This window comes from Rhipicephalus microplus, chromosome 3 (assembly GCF_043290135.1).
Source record: "Rhipicephalus microplus isolate Deutch F79 chromosome 3, USDA_Rmic, whole genome shotgun sequence".
Taxonomy (NCBI): domain Eukaryota; kingdom Metazoa; phylum Arthropoda; class Arachnida; order Ixodida; family Ixodidae; genus Rhipicephalus; species Rhipicephalus microplus.
In genome coordinates this window covers 269,627,337-269,654,217 of record NC_134702.1, presented here as the reverse complement: position 1 = coordinate 269,654,217, position 26,881 = coordinate 269,627,337, and positions in this window count along the sequence as shown.

Here is a 26,881-nt window from a genome sequence, read left to right as displayed (position 1 = left end):
GCCGCTCATGCTTTCGATGTTTTTTCTGCAGGTACTGCTACAATCAACCACAAGCAAGCCAGCATCTGAACTACAGCCCGACGAATTATAAGCTCAGCTTTTGCCACACGATGAACTTTTGTTCAACTGCTCGTCATGAAATTCAAGCCACACAAACCACTACGACGGAAACCGACGAGTGTGCCTCGCCGCTGAAATTGCCCGCTGTTCGTTACTGGTCAATCAACCGCGGTCTCATCGCCCAGAAGATTACAGCATACAAATAGCATGAAACTTCACTCGGCGCTTGGGGCGTGGAACCGGTGTCGATATGGCTGCGCCGCTCATGCTTTCGATGTTTTTTTCTGCAGGTACTGCTACGATCAACCACAAGCAAGCCAGCATCTGAACTACAGCCCGACGAATTATAAGCTCAGCTTTTGCCACACGATGGACTTTTGTTCAACTGCTCGTCATGGAATTCAAGCGAAACTAACCACAACGACGGAAACTGACGAGTGTGCCTCGCAGCTGAAATTGCACGCTGTTCTTTGCTGGTCAATCAACCGTGGTCTCATCCCACAGAAGATTACAGCATACAAATAGCATGGAACTTCACTCGGTGCTTGGGGCGTGGAACCGGTGTGGATATGGCTGCGCCGCTCATGCTATCGATGTTTTTTTCTGCAGGTACTGCTACAATCAGCCACAAGCAAGCCAGCATCTGAACTACAGCCCGACGAATTATAAGCTCAGCTTTTGCCACACGATGAACTTTTGTTCAACTGCTCGTCATGAAATTCAAGCCACACAAACCACAACGACGGAAACCGACGAGTGTGCCTCGCAGCTGAAATTGCCCGCTGTTCGTTACTGGTCAATCAACCGTGGTCTCATCGCACAGAAGCTTACAGCATACAAATAGCATGGAACTTCACTCGGCGCTTGGGGCGTGGAACCGGTGTGGATATGGCTGCGCCGCTCATGCTTTCGATGTTTTTTTTCGGCAGGTACTGCTACGATCAACCACAAGCAAGCCAGCATCTGAACTACAGCCCGACGAATTATAAGCTCGGCTTTTGCCACACGATGGACTTTCGCTCAACTGCTCGTCATGGAATTCAAGCGAAACTAACCACAACGACGGAAACCGACGAGTGTGCCTCGCAGCTGAAATTGCACGCTGTTCTTTGCTGGTCAATCAACCGTGGTCTCATCGCACAGAAGATTACAGCATACAAATAGCATGGAACTTCACTCGGCGCTTGGGGCGTGGAACCGGTGTGGATATGGCTGCGCCGCTCATGCTTTCGATGTTTTTTTCTGCAGGTACTGCTCCGATCAACCACAAGCAAGCCAGCATCTGAACTACAGCCCGATGAATTATAAGCTCAGCTTTTACCACACGATGGACTTTCGCTCAACTGCTCGTCATGAAATTCAAGCCACACAAACCACAACGACGGAAACCGACGAGTGTGCCTCGCAGCTGAAATTGCACGCTGTTCTTTGCTGGTCAATCAGCCTTGGTCTCATCGCACAGAAGATTACAGCATACAAATAGCATGGAACTTCACTCGGCGCTTGGGGCGTGGAACCGGTGTGGATATGGCTGCGCCGCTCATGCTTTCGATGTTTTTTTCTGCAGGTACTGCTACGATCAACCACAAGCAAGCCAGCATCTGAACTACAGCCCGACAAATTATAAGCTCAGCTTTTGCCACACGATGAACTTTTGTTCAACTGCTCGTCATGAAATTCAAGCCACACAAACCACAACGACGGAAACCGACGAGTGTGCCTCGCAGCTGAAATTGCCCGCTGTTCGTTACTGGTCAATCAACCGCGGTCTCATCGCACAGAAGATTACAGCATACAAATAGCATGGAACTTCACTCGGCGCTTGGGGCGTGGAACTGGTGTCAATATGGCTGCGCCTAATAAAACTTGTTGTTGGGCTAGTTGGTTATACATCATATACTTAGAAATTTGGCGCAACCTCGACTCACGCAAACACTCACACAAGCACACACACTTACACCAGAGCAACACACACGACACGCAGCGCTCACTACCAACTGTTTATTGCTCCTATCTGACCTTCTTAAATACGTACATCGAAATGCGCAAAGGCACAAACTAACAGAACTGCGCCGGTAGAAAACCAACATGGCGTCACCACACCACTAGGAACAAGTAAAAAGTAAAAAAAAGTAAAAAAAGTAAAAAAAGGGGGGGTTAACACGAAAAGGAGATATAATCGCTAAACCCTCGCATCAAGGAAAGATATTTCTTGTTGATGCAACACCAAAGATGGCTCGCTGACACATATATCTTTATTCTTTTCTATATAATATGCTTCTAACAGCAAACGTGCTGATAAATTTGAGCTTCTCCCAAGAATCCTTGTATCAGAAAATCGTGGTTCACACCCACATGCGGCAATATGCGACACAAGATGTGCGTACTTGTCCTCGTTTTTCTTAACCTTTAGCGCATGCTCCCTAAGCCGGTCATTGAGGCATCGCTCGGTAATACCAATGTACACGTTACCGCAGGAAAAAGGAATGGAGTATACAACTCCCATGGAACATTTTACGAAGGCATTCTCATGTTTTTTCACGCAACCGCGTCTCTTGACATTGCAAATACGCGGACATAACTTGGCGAGCTTTTCCGGCGCAGAAAAGACCACAGCCACACCATGCCTTGCAGCAACCTTCTTAATATTATGGGAGAGCTTGTGCACGTAAGGCACGACTTGAAGCTTGGAACCCGAAGGGTCCCAAGTAGCTCTATCCCTTTGTGTTCCACGTTTCATCTTCTGCAGTAGTGACTCGGTGACCGCGTTTAGGACCGACGAAGGGAAGCCCGCCGCCGTCAATCGGCTGATCTGTTCATAAAAACTAGTACGCATGTGGTGTGGACACGACTTAATCAACGAGGATTCTAGACATAGCGAAGCAATACCTCTTTTAACTAATTTCGAGTGCGCAGAATCATACGGCAACAGCCCCTTCTTCACTCTAGGCCGGTAGACCCAACAAAAGTGTTCACTACCCCACAGTAGCTTGAGGTCTAAAAACTGGAGACAAGTCTCTGTGGGTACCTCGGTAGTGAACCTAAGTCCGCGTCCATGATCTTTAAAAACACTAAGCACATGTTCACAATAAGAACGCTGCACTTCATATGAAACCTCATCCGCACGCACACTCACTGAAGTACAGGCGTCTACTTGAAAATCTAAAAAGTAATTGGGGGGTGTATATGGCCCCCGCTTGTCTAAAAGAATTAAAAAATCGTCAACATATCTAAAAATCTTCAAAACCTTATTCCCCCTTAAAAATTTATCCAACGTCCTATCTACATCTGCTAAAAAAATATCAGTAAGAACAGGGGCGACACAAGAACCTATACAGATGCCTTGTCGTTGTAGATAGGGCTTGTCGTTAAAAGTAATAAAAGTAACGTTAAGATAAAATTCTAAAAGTGCTAAAAAGTTTTCAACGGATACGCCCGCATTATTCATAAAAGAAACGTCACCATTATCTTCTATGCACTGTCGGACCGAAGTCAAAAGCTTATCATGAGGTACCGAATAAAACAGGTCTTCAACATCTACTGAGAAAGCAAAGGAAATCTGCTGGTTATTCCGTATGAAATCTGCGACATCACTAGAGCTTTTAGTGCGAAACGGGTCACTAACACTGAGTGGCTTTAGTTTGCTTAACAGGAATTTGCTAACGTTGCCCTGCCATGAACCATTTTCACTAACAATGGTTCTGAAGGGAATGCCCACTTTGTGGGTTTTAGCGGAAAAAAAGACGTTCAAGTTAGTGCTTTTGCTACTAGCTAAGGTTCCAGCCAGCGTAGGAAGTCCTACTTCCCTACAGAACGCGGTGAATTTAGATTTAACGCGTACAGCACTTTTTTTAACAGGTAAAAAGTTCTTGTCAATGGCGCTAATCGCTTTCTCATTGTAAACACCCTGTGGCAAAACAACGAAACCACCCTCCTTGTCGGCTTGTACTAACATCAAATTCTGCTTCTTGAAAAAAGACACCACACTACTCAGTCTTCTGCTACCGCTATTGTCCGGAAGTTGGCTTGCACACCTCGTGAGGCAGTCCATACCGTCCAGCAGGCATCTTTCTCGGTCCTGGTTGGCCTTAGATGACAGGTCCCTGTTCAGGCCTACCAGGTCATGGGCGGAAACACTTGGTGTGCACGCATACTTTGGTCCTTTTCGCAGAAGCTTTTCAATGTCTTCAGGTAGCACTGCACCCCCGAGAACAACGAGGTCCTGACAATTATCTCTTCTCCGTTTACCTTGAAGCCTCAGAAGGGGGGTCAACACGCTCCTCCACCTAGATTCAGTTGTCTGAGCTATACGACGCTTGACTTTCCCGAGTTTATAAGCCGCAAGTTGTTCAGGGTATTCGCATTGAAGAATCACACGAAGCCAATCATAGAGCAGCCTTACTTGGCGCCACAATTCCGCTCTAAGAATTTTGAGCACTCTTTTCACGTGTCCCCAAGAAGGTCTCACGCACCCAAACAAGGCACTTACTTCTTCTGGTGTGATGGCTTTCCGGATGCAGAAGGCGGAAATCCTTGCTCTGCAAGTGGCTTCACTGATGTAGCCCATAAGAAGGTCAATCTTCGCAGACACATTAGGAGCATAAAAAGAGGGGCCCATTGCACTAGAAATATAGCTTAATAAAACTTGTTGTTGGGCTAGTTGGTTATACATCATATACTTAGAAATTTGGCGCAACCTCGACTCACGCAAACACTCACACAAGCACACACACTTACACCAGAGCAACACACACGACACGCAGCGCTCACTACCAACTGTTTATTGCTCCTATCTGACCTTCTTAAATACGTACATCGAAATGCGCAAAGGCACAAACTAACAGAACTGCGCCGGTAGAAAACCAACATGGCGTCACCACACCACTAGGAACAAGTAAAAAGTAAAAAAAGTAAAAAAAGTAAAAAAAGGGGGGGTTAACACGAAAAGGAGATATAATCGCTAAACCCTCGCATCAAGGAAAGATATTTCTTGTTGATGCAACACCAAAGATGGCTCGCTGACACATATATCTTTATTCTTTTCTATATAATATGCTTCTAACAGCAAACGTGCTGATAAATTTGAGCTTCTCCCAAGAATCCTTGTATCAGAAAATCGTGGTTCACACCCACATGCGGCAATATGCGACACAAGATGTGCGTACTTGTCCTCGTTTTTCTTAACCTTTAGCGCATGCTCCCTAAGCCGGTCATTGAGGCATCGCTCGGTAATACCAATGTACACGTTACCGCAGGAAAAAGGAATGGAGTATACAACTCCCATGGAACATTTTACGAAGGCATTCTCATGTTTTTTCACGCAACCGCGTCTCTTGACATTGCAAATACGCGGACATAACTTGGCGAGCTTTTCCGGCGCAGAAAAGACCACAGCCACACCATGCCTTGCAGCAACCTTCTTAATATTATGGGAGAGCTTGTGCACGTAAGGCACGACTTGAAGCTTGGAACCCGAAGGGTCCCAAGTAGCTCTATCCCTTTGTGTTCCACGTTTCATCTTCTGCAGTAGTGACTCGGTGACCGCGTTTAGGACCGACGAAGGGAAGCCCGCCGCCGTCAATCGGCTGATCTGTTCATAAAAACTAGTACGCATGTGGTGTGGACACGACTTAATCAACGAGGATTCTAGACATAGCGAAGCAATACCTCTTTTAACTAATTTCGAGTGCGCAGAATCATACGGCAACAGCCCCTTCTTCACTCTAGGCCGGTAGACCCAACAACTGAATCTAGGTGGAGGAGCGTGTTGACCCCCCTTCTGAGGCTTCAAGGTAAACGGAGAAGAGATAATTGTCAGGACCTCGTTGTTCTCGGGGGTGCAGTGCTACCTGAAGACATTGAAAAGCTTCTGCGAAAAGGACCAAAGTATGCGTGCACACCAAGTGTTTCCGCCCATGACCTGGTAGGCCTGAACAGGGACCTGTCATCTAAGGCCAACCAGGACCGAGAAAGATGCCTGCTGGACGGTATGGACTGCCTCACGAGGTGTGCAAGCCAACTTCCGGACAATAGCGGTAGCAGAAGACTGAGTAGTGTGGTGTCTTTTTTCAAGAAGCAGAATTTGATGTTAGTACAAGCCGACAAGGAGGGTGGTTTCGTTGTTTTGCCACAGGGTGTTTACAATGAGAAAGCGATTAGCGCCATTGACAAGAACTTTTTACCTGTTAAAAAAAGTGCTGTACGCGTTAAATCTAAATTCACCGCGTTCTGTAGGGAAGTAGGACTTCCTACGCTGGCTGGAACCTTAGCTAGTAGCAAAAGCACTAACTTGAACGTCTTTTTTTCCGCTAAAACCCACAAAGTGGGCATTCCCTTCAGAACCATTGTTAGTGAAAATGGTTCATGGCAGGGCAACGTTAGCAAATTCCTGTTAAGCAAACTAAAGCCACTCAGTGTTAGTGACCCGTTTCGCACTAAAAGCTCTAGTGATGTCGCAGATTTCATACGGAATAACCAGCAGATTTCCTTTGCTTTCTCAGTAGATGTTGAAGACCTGTTTTATTCGGTACCTCATGATAAGCTTTTGACTTCGGTCCGACAGTGCATAGAAGATAATGGTGACGTTTCTTTTATGAATAATGCGGGCGTATCCGTTGAAAACTTTTTAGCACTTTTAGAATTTTATCTTAACGTTACTTTTATTACTTTTAACGACAAGCCCTATCTACAACGACAAGGCATCTGTATAGGTTCTTGTGTCGCCCCTGTTCTTACTGATATTTTTTTAGCAGATGTAGATAGGACGTTGGATAAATTTTTAAGGGGGAATAAGGTTTTGAAGATTTTTAGATATGTTGACGATTTTTTAATTCTTTTAGACAAGCGGGGGCCATATACACCCCCCAATTACTTTTTAGATTTTCAAGTAGACGCCTGTACTTCAGTGAGTGTGCGTGCGGATGAGGTTTCATATGAAGTGCAGCGTTCTTATTGTGAACATGTGCTTAGTGTTTTTAAAGATCATGGACGCGGACTTAGGTTCACTACCGAGGTACCCACAGAGACTTGTCTCCAGTTTTTAGACCTCAAGCTACTGTGGGGTAGTGAACACTTTTGTTGGGTCTACCGGCCTAGAGTGAAGAAGGGGCTGTTGCCGTATGATTCTGCGCACTCGAAATTAGTTAAAAGAGGTATTGCTTCGCTATGTCTAGAATCCTCGTTGATTAAGTCGTGTCCACACCACATGCGTACTAGTTTTTATGAACAGATCAGCCGATTGACGGCGGCGGGCTTCCCTTCGTCGGTCCTAAACGCGGTCACCGAGTCACTACTGCAGAAGATGAAACGTGGAACACAAAGGGATAGAGCTACTTGGGACCCTTCGGGTTCCAAGCTTCAAGTCGTGCCTTACGTGCACAAGCTCTCCCATAATATTAAGAAGGTTGCTGCAAGGCATGGTGTGGCTGTGGTCTTTTCTGCGCCGGAAAAGCTCGCCAAGTTATGTCCGCGTATTTGCAATGTCAAGAGACGCGGTTGCGTGAAAAAACATGAGAATGCCTTCGTAAAATGTTCCATGGGAGTTGTATACTCCATTCCTTTTTCCTGCGGTAACGTGTACATTGGTATTACCGAGCGATGCCTCAATGACCGGCTTAGGGAGCATGCGCTAAAGGTTAAGAAAAACGAGGACAAGTACGCACATCTTGTGTCGCATATTGCCGCATGTGGGTGTGAACCACGATTTTCTGATACAAGGATTCTTGGGAGAAGCTCAAATTTATCAGCACGTTTGCTGTTAGAAGCATATTATATAGAAAAGAATAAAGATATATGTGTCAGCGAGCCATCTTTGGTGTTGCATCAACAAGAAATATCTTTCCTTGATGCGAGGGTTTAGCGATTATATCTCCTTTTCGTGTTAACCCCCCCTTTTTTTACTTTTTTTACTTTTTTTACTTTTTACTTGTTCCTAGTGGTGTGGTGACGCCATGTTGGTTTTCTACCGGCGCAGTTCTGTTAGTTTGTGCCTTTGCGCATTTCGATGTACGTATTTAAGAAGGTCAGATAGGAGCAATAAACAGTTGGTAGTGAGCGCTGCGTGTCGTGTGTGTTGCTCTGGTGTAAGTGTGTGTGCTTGTGTGAGTGTTTGCGTGAGTCGAGGTTGCGCCAAATTTCTAAGTATATGGCTGCGCCGCTCATGCTTTCAATGTTTTTTTCTGCAGGTACTGCTACGATCAACCACAAGCAAGCCAGCATCTGAACTACAGCCCGACGAATTATAAGCTCAGCTTTTGTCACACGATGGACTTTCGTTCAACTGCTCGTCATGGAATTCAAGCGAAACTAACCACAACGACGGAAACCGACGAGTGTGCCTCGTAGCTGAAATTGCACGCTGTTCTTTGCTGGTCAATCAACCGTGGTCTCATCGCACAGAAGATTACAGCATACAAATAGCATGGAACTTCACTCGGTGCTTCGGGCGTGGAACCGGTGTGGATATGGCTGCGCCGCTCATGCTATCGATGTTTTTTTCTGCAGATACTGCTACAATCAGCCACAAGCAAGCCAGCATCTGAACTACAGCCCGACGAATTATAAGCTCAGCTTTTGCCACACGATGAACTTTTGTTCAACTGCTCGTCATGAAATTCAAGCCACACAAACCACAACGACGGAAACCGACGAGTGTGCCTCGCAGCTGAAATTGCCCGCTGTTCGTTACTGGTCAATCAACCGTGGTCTCATCGCACAGAAGCTTACAGCATACAAATAGCATGGAACTTCACTCGGCGCTTGGGGCGTGGAACCGGTGTGGATATGGCTGCGCCGCTCATGCTTTCGATGTTTTTTTTTCGGCAGGTACTGCTACGATCAACCACAAGCAAGCCAGCATCTGAACTACAGCCCGACGAATTATAAGCTCAGCTTTTGCCACACGATGGACTTTCGCTCAACTGCTCGTCATGGAATTCAAGCGAAACTAACCACAACGACGGAAACCGACGAGTGTGCCTCGCAGCTGAAATTGCACGCTGTTCTTTGCTGGTCAATCAACCGTGGTCTCATCGCACAGAAGATTACAGCATACAAATAGCATGGAACTTCACTCGGCGCTTGGGGCGTGGAACCGGTGTGGATATGGCTGCGCCGCTCATGCTTTCGATGTTTTTTTCTGCAGGTACTGCTCCGATCAACCACAAGCAAGCCAGCATCTGAACTACAGCCCGACGAATTATAAGCTCAGCTTTTGCCACACGATGGACTTTCGCTCAACTGCTCGTCATGAAATTCAAGCCACACAAACCACAACGACGGAAACCGACGAGTGTGCCTCGCAGCTGAAATTGCACGCTGTTCTTTGCTGGTCAATCAACCGTGGTCTCATCGCACAGAAGATTACAGCATACAAATAGCATGGAACTTCACTCGGCGCTTGGGGCGTGGAACCGGTGTGGATATGGCTGCGCCGCTCATGCTTTCGATGTTTTTTTCGGCAGGTACTGCTACGATCAACCACAAGCAAGCCAGCATCTGAACTACAGCCCGACAAATTATAAGCTCAGCTTTTGCCACACGATGAACTTTTGTTCAACTGCTCGTCATGAAATTCAAGCCACACAAACCACAACGACGGAAACCGACGAGTGTGTCTCGCAGCATAAATTGCACGCTGTTCTTTGCTGGTCAATCAACCGTGGTCTCATCGCACAGAAGATTACAGCATACAAATAGCATGGAACTTCACTCGGCGCTTGGGGCGTGGAACCGGTGTGGATATGGCTGCGCCGCTCATGCTTTCGATGTTTTTTTCGGCAGGTACTGCTACGATCAACCACAAGCAAGCCAGCATCTGAACTACAGCCCGACGAATTATAAGCTCACCTTTGCCACAGGATGGACTTTCGCTCAACTGCTCGTCATGGAATTCAAGCGAAACTAACCACAACGACGGAAACCGACGAGAGTGCCTCGCAGCTGAAATTGCACGCTGTTCTTTGCTGGTCAATCAACCGTGGTCTCATCGCACAGAAGATTACAGCATACAAATAGCATGGAACTTCACTCGGCGCTTGGGGCGTGGAACCGGTGTGGATATGGCTGCGCCGCTCATGCTTTCGATGTTTTTTTCTGCAGGTACTGCTCCGATCAACCACAAGCAAGCCAGCATCTGAACTACAGCCCGATGAATTATAAGCTCAGCTTTTGCCACACGATGGACTTTCGCTCAACTGCTCGTCATGAAATTCAAGCCACACAAACCACAACGACGGAAACCGACGAGTGTGCCTCGCAGCTGAAACTGCACGCTGTTCTTTGCTGGTCAATCAGCCTTGGTCTCATCGCACAGAAGATTACAGCATACAAATAGCATGGAACTTCTCTCGGCGCTTGGGGCGTGGAACCGGTGTGGATATGGCTGCGCCACTCATGCTTTCGATGTTTTTTTCTGCAGGTACTGCTACGATCAACCACAAGCAAGCCAGCATCTGAACTACAGCCCGACAAATTATAAGCTCAGCTTTTGCCACACGATGAACTTTTGTTCAACTGCTCGTCATGAAATTCAAGCCACACAAACCACAACGACGGAAACCGACGAGTGTGCCTCGCAGCTGAAATTGCCCGCTGTTCGTTACTGGTCAACCAACCGCGGTCTCATCGCACAGAAGATTACAGCATACAAATAGCATGGAACTTCACTCGGCGCTTGGGGCGTGGAACCGGTGTCAATATGGCTGCGCCGCTCATGCTTTCAATGTTTTTTTCTGCAGGTTCTGCTACGATCAACCACAAGCAAGCCAGCGTCTGAACTACAGCCCGACGAATTATAAGCTCAGCTTTTGCCACACGATGGACTTTCGTTCAACTGCTCGTCATGGAATTCAAGCAAAACTAACCACAACGACGGAAACCGACGAGTGTGCCTCGCAGCTGTAATTGCACGCTGTTCTTTGCTGGTCAATCAACCGTGGTCTCATCGCACAGAAGATTACAGCATACAAATAGCATGGAACTTCACTCGGCGCTTGGGGCGTGGAACCGGTGTAGATATGGCTGCGCCGCTCATGCTTTCGATGTTTATTTCTGCAGGTACTGCTACGATCAACCACAAGCAAGCCAGCATCTGAACTACAGCCCGACGAATTATAAGCTCAGCTTTTGCCACACGATGAACTTTCGTTCAACTGCTCGTCATGGAATTCAAGCGAAACTAACCACAACGACGTAAACCGACGAGTGTGCCTCGCAGCTGAAATTGCACGCTGTTCTTTGCTGGTCAATCAACCGTGGTCTCATCGCACAGAAGATTACAGCATACAAATAGCATGGAACTTCACTCGGCGCTTGGGGCGTGAAACCGCTGTGAATGTGGCTGCACCGCTCACGCTTTGGATGTTCTTTCTGCAGCTACTGCTCCAATCAACCACAAGCAAGCCAGCATCTGAACTACAGCCCGACGACTTATGAGCTCAGCATTTGCCTCACGATGAACTTTCGTTCGACTGCTCCTCATGGGATTGAAGCGACACTAACCACAACGACGAAAACCGACGAGTGTGCCTCGCAGCTGAAATTGCCCGCTGTTCGTTCATGGTCAATCAACCGTGGTCCCATCGCACAGAAGTTTACAGCATACAAATAGCATGGAACTTCACTCGGCGTTCGGGGCGTTCAACCGGTGTGGATATGGCTGCGCCGCTCATGCTTTCGATGTTTTTTTCGGCAGGTACTGCTACGATCAACCACAAGCAAGCCAGCATCTGAACTACAGCCCGACGAATTATAAGCTCACCTTTGCCACAGGATGGACTTTTGCTCAACTGCTCGTCATGGAATTCAAGCGAAACTAACCACAACGACGGAAACCGACGAGAGTGCCTCGCAGCTGAAATTGCACGCTGTTCTTTGCTGGTCAATCAACCGTGGTCTCATCGCACAGAAGATTACAGCATACAAATAGCATGGAACTTCACTCGGCGCTTGGGGCGTGGAACCGGTGTGGATATGGCTGCGCCGCTCATGCTTTCGATGTTTTTTTCTGCAGGTACTGCTCCGATCAACCTCAAGCAAGCCAGCATCTGAACTACAGCCCGATGAATTATAAGCTCAGCTTTTGCCACACGATGGACTTTCGCTCAACTGCTCGTCATGAAATTCAAGCCACACAAACCACAACGACGGAAACCGACGAGTATGCCTCGCAGCTGAAATTGCACGCTGTTCTTTGCTGGTCAATCAGCCTTGGTCTCATCGCACAGAAGATTACAGCATACAAATAGCATGGAACTTCACTCGGCGCTTGGGGCGTGGAACCGGTGTGGATATGGCTGCGCCGCTCATGCTTTCGATGTTTTTTTCTGCAGGTACTGCTACGATCAACCACAAGCAAGCCAGCATCTGAACTACAGCCCGACAAATTATAAGCTCAGCTTTTGCCACACGATGAACTTTTGTTCAACTGCTCGTCATGAAATTCAAGCCACACAAACCACAACGACGGAAACCGACGAGTGTGCCTCGCAGCTGAAATTGCCCGCTGTTCGTTACTGGTCAATCAACCGCGGTCTCATCGCACAGAAGATTACAGCATACAAATAGCATGGAACTTCACTCGGCGCTTGGGGCGTGGAACCGGTGTCAATATGGCTGCGCCGCTCATGCTTTCAATGTTTTTTTCTGCAGGTACTGCTACGATCAACCACAAGCAAGCCAGCGTCTGAACTACAGCCCGACGAATTATAAGCTCAGCTTTTGCCACACGATGGACTTTCGTTCAACTGCTCCTCATGGAATTCAAGCAAAACTAACCACAACGACGGAAACCGACGAGTGTGCCTCGCAGCTGTAATTGCACGCTGTTCTTTGCTGGTCAATCAACCGTGGTCTCATCGCACAGAAGATTACAGCATACAAATAGCATGGAACTTCACTCGGCGCTTGGGGCGTGGAACCGGTGTAGATATGGCTGCGCCGCTCATGCTTTCGATGTTTATTTCTGCAGGTACTGCTACGATCAACCACAAGCAAGCCAGCATCTAAACTATAGCCCGACGTCTTATGAGCTCAGCTTTTGCCACACGATGAACTTTCGTTAAACTGCTCGTCATAGAATTCAAGCGACACTAACCACAACGACGGAAAAAAACGAGTGTGTCGCAGCTGAAATCGGCCGCTGTTCGTGGCCGGTCAATCAACCATGATCTGATCGCACAGAGGATTACAGCATACAAATAGCATGGAACTTCACTCGACGCTTGGGGCGTGGAACAGGTGTGGATATGGCTGCACCGCTCATGCTTTCGATGTTCTTTCTGCTGGTACTGCTCCGATCAACCACAAGCAAGCCAGCATCTAAACTATAGCCCGACGTCTTATGAGCTCAGCTTTTGCCACACGATGAACTTTCGTTCAACTGCTCGTCCGTGAATTCAAGCGACACTAACCACAACGACGAAAACCGACGAGTGTGCCTCGCAGCTGAAATTGGCCGCTGTTCGTGGCCGGTCAATCAAGCCTGATCTGATCGCACAGAGGATTACAGCCTACAAAGAGCACGGAACTTCACTCGGCGCTTGGGGCGTGAAACCGGTGTGGATATGGCTGCGCCGCTCACGCTTTCGGTGTTCTTTCTGAAAGCACTGCTCCGATCAAACACAAGCAAGCCAGCATCTGAACTACAGCCCGACGACTTATGAGCTCAGCTTTTGCCACACGATGAACTTTCGTTCGACCGCTCGTCATGGGATTCAAGCGACACTGACCAAAATGACGGAAAGCGACGAGTGTGCCTAGCAGCTGACATTGCACGCTGTTCTTTGCTGGTCAATCAACCGTGGTCTCATCGCAGAGAAGATTACAGCATACAAATAGCACGGAACTTCACTCGGCGCTTGGGGCGTGAAACCGGTGTGGATATGGCTGCGCCGCTCATGTTTTCGATGTTCTTTCTTAAAGTACTGCCCCGATCAACCACAAGCAAGCCAGCATCTGAACTACAGCCCGACGCCTTATGAGCTCAGCTTTCGCCACACGATGAACTTTCGTTCATCTGCTCATCAAGCGATTCAAGCGACACTGACCACAACGACGGAAACCGACGTGTGTGCCTCGCAGCTGAAATTGTCCGCTGTTTTTTGCTGTCAAATCAAACGTGGTCTGATCGCACAGAGGATTACAGCTTATAAATAGTACGGAACTTCACTCGGCGCTTGGGGCGTGGAAACAGTGTGGATATGGCTGTGCCGCTCACGCTTTCGATGTTCTTTCTGAAGGCACTGCTCCGACGAAACACAAGCAAGCAAGCGTCTGAACTACAGCCCGACGACTTATGAGCTCAGCTTTCGCCACACGATGAACTTTCGTTCGACTGCTCGTCATGGGATTCAAGCGACACTGACCACAACGACGGAAATCGACAAGTGTGCCTCGTAGCTGAAATTGCACGCTGTTCGTTGCTGGTCAATCAACCGTGGTCTGATCGCACAGAGGATTACATCCTACAAATAGCACGGAACTTCACTCGGCGCTTGGGGCGTGGAACCGGTGTGGATATGGCTGCGCCGCTCATGTTTTCGATGTTCTTTCTTCAGGTACTGCCCCGATCAACCACAAGCAAGCCAGCATCTGAACTACAGCCCGACGTCTTATGAGCTCAGCTTTCGCCACACGATGAACTTTCGTTCGACTGCTCGTCATGGGATTCAAGCGACACTGACCACAACGACGGAAACCAACGAGTGTGCCTCGCAGCTGAATTTGCACGCTGTTCTTTGCTGGTCAATCAACCGTGGTCTGATCGCACAGAAGATTACAGCCTACAAGTAGCTCGGAACTTCACTCGGCGCTTGGGGCGTGGAACCAGTGTGGATATTGCTGCGCCACTCACGTTTTCGGTGTTCTTTCTGAAGGCACTGCTCCGACGAAACACAAGCAAGCAAGCATCTGAACTACAGCCCGACGACTTAAGAGCTCAGCTTTCGCCACACGATGAACTTATGTTCGACTGCTCGTCATGGGATTCAAGCGACACTGACCACAACGACGGAAACCGACGAGTGTGCCTCGCAGCTGAAATTGGCCGCTCTTAGTGGCCGGTCGATCAAGCCTGATCTGATCGCACAGAGGATTACAGCCTACAAGTAGCTCGGAACTTCACTCGGCGCTTGGGGCGTGGAACCAGTGTGGATATTGCTGCGCCACTCACGTTTTCGGTGTTCTTTCTGAAGGCACTGCTCCGACGAAACACAAGCAAGCAAGCATCTGAACTACAGCCCGACGACTTAAGAGCTCAGCTTTCGCCACACGATGAACTTATGTTCGACTGCTCGTCATGGGATTCAAGCGACACTGACCACAACGACGGAAACCGACGAGTGTGCCTCGCAGCTGAAATTGGCCGCTCTTAGTGGCCGGTCGATCAAGCCTGATCTGATCGCACAGAGGATTACAGCCTACAAGTAGCTCGGAACTTCACTCGGCGCTTGGGGCGTGGAACCAGTGTGGATATTGCTGCGCCACTCACGTTTTCGGTGTTCTTTCTGAAGGCACTGCTCCGACGAAACACAAGCAAGCAAGCATCTGAACTACAGCCCGACGACTTAAGAGCTCAGCTTTCGCCACACGATGAACTTATGTTCGACTGCTCGTCATGGTATTCAAGCGACACTGACCACAACGACGGAAACCGACGAGTGTGCCTCGCAGCTGAAATTGGCCGCTCTTAGTGGCCGGTCGATCAAGCCTGATCTGATCGCACAGAGGATTACAGCCTACAAGTAGCTCGGAACTTCACTCGGCGCTTGGGGCGTGGAACCAGTGTGGATATTGCTGCGCCACTCACGTTTTCGGTGTTCTTTCTGAAGGCACTGCTCCGACGAAACACAAGCAAGCAAGCATCTGAACTACAGCCCGACGACTTAAGAGCTCAGCTTTCGCCACACGATGAACTTATGTTCGACTGCTCGTCATGGGATTCAAGCGACACTGACCACAACGACGGAAACCGACGAGTGTGCCTCGCAGCTGAAATTGGCCGCTCTTAGTGGCCGGTCGATCAAGCCTGATCTGATCGCACAGAGGATTACAGCCTACAAGTAGCTCGGAACTTCACTCGGCGCTTGGGGCGTGGAACCAGTGTGGATATTGCTGCGCCACTCACGTTTTCGGTGTTCTTTCTGAAGGCACTGCTCCGACGAAACACAAGCAAGCAAGCATCTGAACTACAGCCCGACGACTTAAGAGCTCAGCTTTCGCCACACGATGAACTTATGTTCGACTGCTCGTCATGGGATTCAAGCGACACTGACCACAACGACGGAAACCGACGAGTGTGCCTCGCAGCTGAAATTGGCCGCTCTTAGTGGCCGGTCGATCAAGCCTGATCTGATCGCACAGAGGATTACAGCCTACAAATAGCACGGAACTTCACTCGGCGCTTGGGGCGTGAAACCGTTGTGGATATGGCTGCGTCACTCATGCTTTCGATGTTGTTGAACAACGCAGAAGCAGCAAATAGTGCATTTGTATTTATGGTACACAGCCTCATGTGTAAGTTTAAGGAGGTAGCGCACATCGTTCCCGTTCAAAAGGCCAATGGAGAATTTCTGCACAACATTTCAGGAGATATCATTCGCGGCTTAGAAAAAATTGGATACAAAGTAATGTGTGTCGTGACCGACAACAACGCCGTGAATCGAAGCGCAATGGTGCCGTGTAAGTATTCTGTGAACAAGGCTCCTCAAGCCGTTTCAAAAAAATCACTGGCAAATGATTTCGTGTTTCCACACCCATCAGATCCCCACAGGCCATTGTTCTTCGTCATCGACCCAGCACATTTACTGAAGTGCGTGCGCAAGAACTGGTTAAAACAAAATGACCAGTGTTTCTGGTTACCTCAGTTTGAACCAAGCACAACGGGGCAGCGGCGCATGCAGTATGCGTATTTCAAGACAGTTAAAGACGCATATAATTTAGAGAGTGAGCAGTTACTCCGGTACGGCTACACTTTGTCCAGAAAAGCTGTTTCCCCAACAGATATCGAGAAACAGGATGTTAAACCTGCTTTGCAGGTATTCAGCGAGTGCGGACCGAATGCACTTCAAGTCATTGAAGCCAAGCACAACCTGAAGCACTACGAAGAAACCGCCAGTTTCATTGATGTAATAGTGAGATGGTGGAAGGTTGTCAACGTAAAGACTCTTTTCAAAGGACTGAGACTAAGGGATGACTTGCAAAAACCAGTCTACCCTTCTCCGTTCGACCCCAAGGTTTCTTTCTTGAACGATTTTTTGGACTGGTTGGAGGAGTGGAAGGAAAGGGGAGCAGATGCCTGTAAGTTGCCTGATGAGACACATGGGGCTCTTATTCCGACGACTCGGGCGTTAATTGAAATCTGCGCATATTGCTTTGAGGAGCTCAAGATGTTCCTTGTGCTTCTTGGGAAGTTCTAAACAGACCTTCTGGAAGAACGTTTTGGTTGTTACCGACGACTGGCTAGCTCACAGTATCATTTGTCCGTAAGACAGATTTACGAGTGCGAGAACAATTGTGACTGCAAACCACACTACCACAAATCAGCACGGCGTCCGCAATCGACAACGACTAAAATCAAAATTGGGAAGAACTCTAAACGCAGGCAGCGGTGCCAAGTGGACAATTCAACGTTGTTATGACCCAGGAGGCACTATCATAACTTAAGGATGTCATTCCAGTGGTTGCCTATGTTGCTGGTTACTTGGTGCACATCGCTGTGAAGAGGTTAAAATGTGACAAATGCAGAGAGCTCCTCACAATTGACAAGACTGTCGCAGTTTCTCCGGAAAATCGCATGTACAGTCTTGTCAAAGAAATTTACAGGGGACGCAGGCAGCGGTGCCAAGTGGAAAATTCAACGTTGTTATGACCCAGGAGGCACTATCAAAACTTAAGGATGTCATTCCAGTGGTTGCCTATGTTGCTGGTTACTTGGTGCACATCGCTGTGAAGAGGTTAAATTGTGACAAATGCAGAGAGCTCCTCACAATTGACAAGACTGTCGCAGTTTCTCCGGAAAATCGCATGTACAGTCTTGTCAAAGAATTTTACAGGGGAGGGCTGGTTTACCCAGCAATGCCAGCTGTGAATGCGGTGGCTCATAATTACGTTGTTGCGGAAGAGCTTTCCCAATGTGCCGAATTTTTAAAAGTTTAAAACCAACGTCAAGTGGCCACAGAACTAACACTGCAACTGCTCAGCGACGAGGAGCCTTCAGATTTCGACGTCTGTGAAAAGGGACACGCAAGTGAAGTGGTGCTCAAATATGTATTGTGGTGCAGCACGAACATTCTGCTGAAGAACTTTTGCCGGTGATTGAACAGCCAAGTTTCGGACCCGGACAACAAGTCTAAGAAGCAAAAGCTGCAAACTCTAACAAATAAATGAATAAAACGGCGATGGGTGTCAATATGAGTGGTCTCTTTTGTATTTTCCTTCCTAATTTTATTCAGTATATTACACGTGTAGTACTTAGATTTAGGTGCACGCTTAAGAACCCCAGGTGGTCAAAATTTCCGGAGCCCTCCACTACGGCGTCTCTCATAGTCATATCTTGCTTTCGGGACGTTAAACCCCAGATATTACTATATAAGTATATTACACGTGTAGCAGCAAAAAAAGTCAGCCAAGCGCACAACTTATGCCCTTCGTAATGCCCTACGGCGCCCTTAGGGTGTCTGAATAAATAATATAAGGACTTTCGTTCAAGCGTTTCCCCACTTCCGTCGGCCCATCCCGGCTACGTCACAGAGGCAGCCCCCCGGCCTGGAAAGAATTTCCTCTAGGTGGTGTTGGTTTGCTCGGCCGCCGATGTGGGGTGAGGAGGTTCGTCGGCGAACCTACACTTCCGAGGGGAGAGGGACGCGTGCCCGGGGAGTCTTTGGATGCTTGTTTTCTTTTTTTTTTATCGTTGACCTCGCGCTGTCACTCCGGCGTTTCGTCGCGAGAATTTGGCGGCGCGCCCTTTTTTGAGCGCTCGTTTTGTGACAACAACCTCATCGTAGCCAAGCAGCTTCTAAATAACTGTCACGACCGCTTGGATCTGTTTTTGAGGGAGAAGTACAAGACAGTCCAAGAAATGGCAGAAGCGACTGATACATTTATGAAGGCCCAACGGTAAGGAAACCTGTTCCCATTTCGTACCTCACCAGGAAACAATACTTCAAACGAACACGAAAGGGGTAGTTCGACGCAGTCGCAACTTCGGTGTTTCCTCTGGGATCGACCTGGACACGGAGCTTCTGATTGCCGCACGAAGCCCTAGCGAGTCTTCTGTAGGCATTGTCGGAAGTCAGGCTATCATGCTAAAATATGCCCAAACACCGGTGGGGTCAAAGAAGATGACATCTTGCAACGTGTTACCAGACCGGAAGACAAACCAACCCGGATCTACCGATGACTTGCACCTAGATGAATGCAATGAATGTGTTGCCAATGGGCTCAGAAAGCGCTCCACCACGGCTACACGAAATTTGCTGGTATTATAGGGAGAGGTGTTTGGCCACTCTGTTTCAGTCTTGCGGGGTACTGGAAGCAACACGTTGACTGTGCGCCGTTACCTTGTTCCAGAAAATGCGCGGACCGGTACCACCGCTACTATTGTATTGGCTGATGGTAGTTGCATCAACGTACTGGTAGCAGAAGTACAGATTCTGTCGCTCTATTTTGCAAGAAATGCGCAAGCCATATGTATGACTTCACCGCTCTATGATGTCATCGTGGGAAATGTTCTCGGTGCTCGTAACGCTAATGACCCTAACTCAAAGTGGAAGACATCAGCGAGCCAAAAGTTCGCGATCATTGAGACCCTGAAATCTAAAGACAAACCCAAGGACGGATGCGGAACAGAGAGCACCATCATGGTTGGTGTTTCAAACAAAGGCCATCGCCGGAAGCTGACGACAACCAAGTTGGGAAACACGGGGATGAGTCGGGAGTCTTTCAGTCAAAAACAAGAGAACACCTATAGAAGACATACCGGCCCCCTATGAATGTTTGCTTGTCTTATAGGCATATCTTGAGCAGACTTTGAAGTTAGCACACGAAACGTTTTCTCAACCCCACAATGCGCAGAAGTTCTGTGCTCGGATATTTTAAAGACGACAACTCCCTCTTGGTGACCGGGTCGCGAGTCGGGCTGCTTCAGTCCTCGACGTGCCGGAAGGACAACCCGACACTCCCCTCTATTCATATAATGTTAGTCAGGATGTAAGAACTGAGATGCTAGCACAATGAGGACAACTTTCGCATCTGCCACGTGGAAGATAAAAGTTCAGAGAGAGTGGTAATGACGCGTATAGGTGCAGGTTGCAGATGAAAGCACTAACGGTATAGCGGACAATGTTGACCCCTTAGAGCTTGTAGACTTGAGTAGACAGATAAAGTGTCATATAGGGCAATCATTTGCAGACACCTTTTTGTCGTAACACTTGTCTTCCGTGCATTTTCGGCAGCTTTTTTTAACTTTGGAAAAGAGTGGGGGGGGGGGGGGGGGCTTTTGTCATGTGCGCAGTGATTGCGGTTTGTTTTCTGTGTGATGCGTTGATGAAAAGAAGGACTAGACAAGCTGGAAGACAGTACCGTCATTGGGAAGCCAAGCTGGACAAAGACGAAGAGAAGTGGAGGAAGAAGAGGTGGGTTGGAGGACGTGACCGAGAAGCAGTCGCAGACCGAGGCGCTCGTCGGGTCCGGGTCCCGTAGCAGACCACTGCCTGATGTCCACCCATGGGTCGTTCGCCCCGACTGGTGTTCCAGTAGTCGGGGCCGGTCCCGTGTGCTGGGACTTTGGCGCATTCAAGACTCGGGCCTGCCACTGGCCCCATAACGAGTTCCTTCCACAACATCGATTCTGATGTGTTTCAGCCATGCCTGGCCTGCCCCTGCTGTCGGCGTGATAATCCACGCAGCGACTAATCGACCAAGCAGCCTTCGACCCGCCCATGGTGAAACTTAGCCAGCTTTGTTTAGTGTAGTGGGCAACTGCGTTAAAGGACTTGAGAATGGTGTTCGTCATTGTAGTCCCTTTTGTATCGCTTCATTACCGCTAACTCCTACGCCATCTCTTGCGTCGTAAACATCTTTTCATCTTCGTGCAAGTGCCTTCGTCAATCTCGCAAATGACCATTTGAGTCGCCGTAATTACAGAAACCTGCCCTCACAAGGAGTATCTGCGTACGACGAGCATGCATTGGGATAACTCTCCAGACACATGATGTGAAGCTTATGCAGATTTGGGAATGTCTGCAGGTGGCGCCAGTCCCATGCTTGATGTCTGTGGAGGTCCTTGTAAGGGTGGTTAAATTAACCAAAACCTGATTTTTCTTTTGCGCAAAATAAGTGTTGCTCCCATGAGTAGTAACCGCGAGATCGCGGAGTACCTCCGCAGTTACCCCTGAAATGGAGAAATGGGTGTGGCAGTTTAGTTATTTTCTAAAGAATCAACCTCGATACGCCTCTTCCTCCTTTACTTCTTAGAATGCAGGCTGGATTCTGACGCAGCTCACATGCGCGCTGCGTTCCATTGGCGGTTACGGGTAGTAGATATCTTCTCATCGCCTCTTGTTCTCACTTTCCAAGGCCGCGTTTTCTGCTTGTGCTCGTCTGTGCTGTCCTCGCACAGCGACAAGCGTCACTTCATGGTGCTGTTTCCTCTGGAGTAGATGTCTTCTTTACGCGTCCTATGGCTGCACATGATCAAATGCCGGAACGCGGTTGTTCGAGGTGCCTCCGCAGCTGGCCATGGCTTAAAGGCCAACTCCGGCGATTTTTCGAGGTCAATGGATCTCAATGAAATTCTCTGGGTAGATTCTTTTGAACATTTCCGTCATTTGCACCAAAATACAGTTTTGAGAGATGGACTGATTGTTTGCAAATAAATTTTAAAGATTGCCTCGAAAAGCTCACTTCGATTGCCAGAATTATTGGCAACACTGTCTGTGTGACGTCACGCTTGGCCTGTCAACGGAAGTGACGCAGCCGATGGCATCGCTACGTTAGCCGCTACAGCGTTTATTGTGCGGCCACAAGGCAACGGCGGCAGTGTTTAGCACAGGTATAGCACTGGAAAGCTCTCTTCCTTCCTCTGTGCTCTTTGGTTGGCGCTTCGCTAGTCTGGCTTTCACAGCTTTCATACTCCACGCCAGTGGGACTCCGGTTCTTACCAAATAGTACGTCATAAGCAGACAGGGTGCCTGGTTTGGTTTCGGTATTGCACTTTCTTGATTATTGAAAATTATTTTCAAATTTTCTGAGCATTTCAGCTATTGGACTCATCAAAAGAGTGTCTCAGGAACATAAAAACACCATTACCTTGACGTGTTCGAAAAATCGCCAGAGTTGGCCTTTAATGGCAGCAGCTTTTGTGGTTGTTGGAGTGCACGTATATAAGATAAAACCTCACGTCACACGGCTGTATCTAATGGAGCGGCAGAAGAATGGCGTTTCGCGAAACATGTATATTTTTACGGTAACGTTAAGAGCTTTGCTCCTAAAGGGATACTGGTGAAAATTTGTAAAAGCTGACGAATTCGAAATTCCATTCGGAAAATGCAATTGTTCCGATAAACATAGCTCATTTCCCGAATTTTTCAACAGTTGGTTGTATTCTCGATGGACTGTGAGCACGCGGCGGCTGCTCGAGAGCGTAACCAGTGACGTCGAACTGTTGTTAGTGGTTCATGAGGAAAAGAAAGAAGGCACCTGATTTCCTTCTGCCTATAGGCGACACGGCGCAGTGCCTAACGTCGAACTCACCGAGGCGCATGCACGATGCACGTGTTTTTGTCCTCCTCTTCCTTTTCTCGAGGTGTCCTTTCACTGCAATCTTTCTCTGCCACAAAAGAGCTGGCGCTTTGCCCCAGCCAGAAGCATTGTTTGCTGCTGTTGCTGTTCATGCCGGTTCTGAGAAGTGAAGTAGAAGATGAGTGTGTCGAGTGTAAGGCATCAACATTAAACTGGTTTTGTGGCAAAACTTGTTAACCACTTATTTGATTTATTGGTTATTCGATTTTAAAAACCGGATTGACCAGATATTCGGTTGGTTATTCGCTTAACAATACTATAATATTCGGATAATAAAATAACCATTTTTTATATTGTAATGCTGTGATAAACATTCATATTTTTTGGATTCTCGTGTTTGTCGGAAACACCGCAATCATTTGTACAAGTCCGGTCTGTGCTTTTATTGACCTTCTTATATTGTTGATTTCTCTTAATGTGGGGACAGCCACTATTGATAATGCCTCTTGAAAGGGAGCTAGTGATTACCCATCCACAAACATTCCGTTAGTTACGAATGTCCACAGGGTGCGAAAATGCATGCACAGTTGAGAAAGAGGAAGTCTTTGCATGGGTCATTAGTAATTACGTCACTAATGAATTAACGAGCTGCTCATGTTGTGTCGGTGCACATCGACAGGTTTTCCCGCTCAACTTAATCCAAGCGCCAGCCAATATAATCTAGGCGCCAGTCAATTTATTCCGGCCATCACTAAAATTAATCCAGGTTGCTGCGGCTCCGGGTCCTGTGGGTCTCAGTTTGGTAGCGGGCCCCCGTCGTAGGAACCGTCGTCCAACAAGTCACATGAGACGCTCGTAATAACGACAACGATTTATTTACTTGGTTAGTAACTGAGAATTCGAAAAGAGGTGATGAAGTGATCAAGTAGAAGTCAAGAACTGTACATGAGAACTGTTAAACTGTAGAACATCAAATGTACAAAAGTCTTTCGCTTATATAGCGCCTCGTTCCCAACCCTGGGCGCATTGTCCGCGGCTTCCGCCAATAGGGCGCTCCATGGTCTAGATGCTCCACCCACGAAGGAGAGGAAAGACCCCACACAACGCATGTGGAGAGGGCACAGTCTACACGATGCCCAAATAAGGTCACAAATGCACTGCACTGACGTTTCGCACACGTCACCAAGATTTCGTGCACATCCGATTATCTTAGCTGACCTTGGTTTCCAAGACTCTTCTGGCAGTTGGGTGAGGTTCGAAAAACCGGCTGCCAGACACGTGTCAAACTTGCTTGACTGTGTTTGGGTAGGACAATGTAGTAGTGTGCCAGCATATCCTCAAAATATGCCACTCCATTCAGCCGATCCTATGGAGAAAGGGAGAAGGAGGAGTGGTCGACTAAGCCCTGGTCGTCGAGGCGGGCTCCCGCAAGGGATACAGCAGATAGTCCTTTCCTTTCCTTCAATCCCACATTCCATTTCTGGTTGTTTGCTAGAAGCTGCGGCTTAGCTGCGGCTTAGCTGCGAATATCCGGGGCTCCGCTTCTCCTCGCAAGATGCAGCCACAACCAGTTTGGCTTAAGCTTTCAGCCTGAACTGCAATTACCATGCTTGTTCCGAGATTTCCAGATCCTCGGTGACCTCGAAAATGGCCCAGATGCTCCCTTGTCTGCCTCAAAAGCCTTGCATAGAGTTGAGCACACAATGGCGTTTCTTGGCTCGTGCGTTTTCTTTGCGCGAACTGGTCCTGGACCCCCTGTGCACGTTTTGCTGACAGGAAACCAACCCGTCTTGATGGCACATCCTTGCTTGGAATGCGTCAAAATATTTTCGTTCCGTTCACAAAGACCGAAATACTTCAAAATGATGACGGTCATAACAAGGTGCATTTCGTTTTATTTCAAGTGCCACTGAAATTAATACAACCACCAGCCGATTTATTCCAGACCCCAGCGAATTTAATCCTGGCGAAATCGTGACTTCAAAGCAACCCAGAATTTTCGAGAACGCGTGGAGTGAATAGCTTCGGAGTGAACTTAAGAGGAAATATTAACAAGATGCGTAGAATAAACAGTGAACCAGTCACCAGTGACACAGTGTGACTCGCGTGACTTCATCACGCCTATCACCCGCATACGCATTATTCACACATTCGACAGGTATATCAAAGGAAACGCCGTCCACAAAGTAATAACTTGATACCTATTGCCCAGGCCAATGATATGTATACTAGTGACTCAGGTGACGTTATCAGGGATATCAGCCACGCACACACTATCTTAACTTTCGTCATGCATATCAAACGAAACATCTTTGAGAGAGTAATAACTTGATCTATGTCACTCGGCCTAGTGATGTGATCACTAGTTACTCGCGTGACGTCACCACGCCTAACATCCCCGCAAGCACTCTCTAACCTGCCTTCATGCATATAAAACGAAACGTCTTTGAGAGGGTAATAACTGGAACGCTGTTACTCGGCCTACTGATTTGATCACTAGCGACTCGCGTGACGTTATCACGCCTAACACCCACGCAAGCACTCTCTATTCTGCGTTCATACACATCAAACAAAACGTCTTTCACAGGGCAGCAACTTAAGTGCCGTCACTTGGCCTAGTGACCTGATCACTAGTGACGTCATTACGCCTGCACCCATGCAAGCACTCTTTAACCTGCTTTCATGCATATCAAACGAAATGTCTTCGAGAGGGTGATAACTTATACGCTGCCACTCGGCTTAGTGACGTGATCACTAGTGACTCACGTGTCGTCCTCTTCGCATTTGAGCCACGCACGTGCAGTACAAACCTGTCTTTATACATATCAAATGAAACGTCTTTGAGACAGTGATAACTTGAACGCTGTCACTCGGCCTAGTGATGGTGTCACTAGTGACTTACGTGACGTCATCACGGCTAACACTCACGCAAGCGCTCTCTAACGTGCCTTCATGCATATAAAACGAAACGTATTTGAGGGGGTAATAAGTAGAACGCTGTCACTCGGCCTAGTGACGTGAGCACTAGTGACTCTCGTGACGTCATCACGCCTAACACCCACGCACGCGCTGTCCTAAGCGGTCTCCATGCATATCAAACGAAACGCCTTTGAGAGTGTTATAACTTGACGCTGTCCCTCAGCCTAGTGACCTGATCACTAGTCACTCGAATGGCGTCATTATGCCTGACACCCACGCAAGCGCTCTCTAACCTGCATTTAAGCATATTAAACGAAATGTCTTCGAGAGGGTAATTTACTTATAAATACTGTTAACCTTCTATTGGGGGTCATTACAGGGAAGGTACGACACACTGTACAAAGAAATTGGGGATATAACTATACATCTCCCAATGATAAACCAGGTATACATATATACAAATCCATGAAAGCTCTGCATTCCTAACGAAAAACAAAAAAACACACACCCTGATTCGCAATGCAACGAATAACAATCGTAATAATATTTACAATAAATCACATATATGTAAATCAAGTAACTGCACAAATTCATTAACATCACCCGCATTGATTATGTTACTCGGTAGCCCATTCCATCTTCAGTGACATCGGGGAAGAAAGTATGACGGTACGCCTTCGTTCGTGCAAAATAAGGTTGCAGTATTCGTGTATGGTTTCCCCTCTCGCTTCGTTTGCCAGGTTGTTCTATGTAGTCATTTCTGTTAATTTTAAACTCACCTTCTAATAATGAAACAGAAACTTTAATCTATTTTTGCGTCTGCACTTGTGAATAACTTAAACGCTGTCACTCGGCCGAGTGACATGATCACTAGTGACTCGCATGACGTATTCACGCCTAACACCAACGCAGGTGCTCTCTAACCTGCCTTCATGCATATCAAACGAAACGTCTTTAAGGTGGTGGTCCCACTCCGGCCGCAACCACTCCGCCTTTTACGCATTGTTTGCGGATGCACTGGGCTCGCTGCGCTTCACAAAGAAAACTGAATTAGGCTACTTCGGAAAGCTTATTATCCCCTCTTTTCAATGACATCTGATTTTAATGCCTAGTCGAAAGCATTACCTAGTACCAATGAAAATAGTATGAGTAACAAAAGCATTTT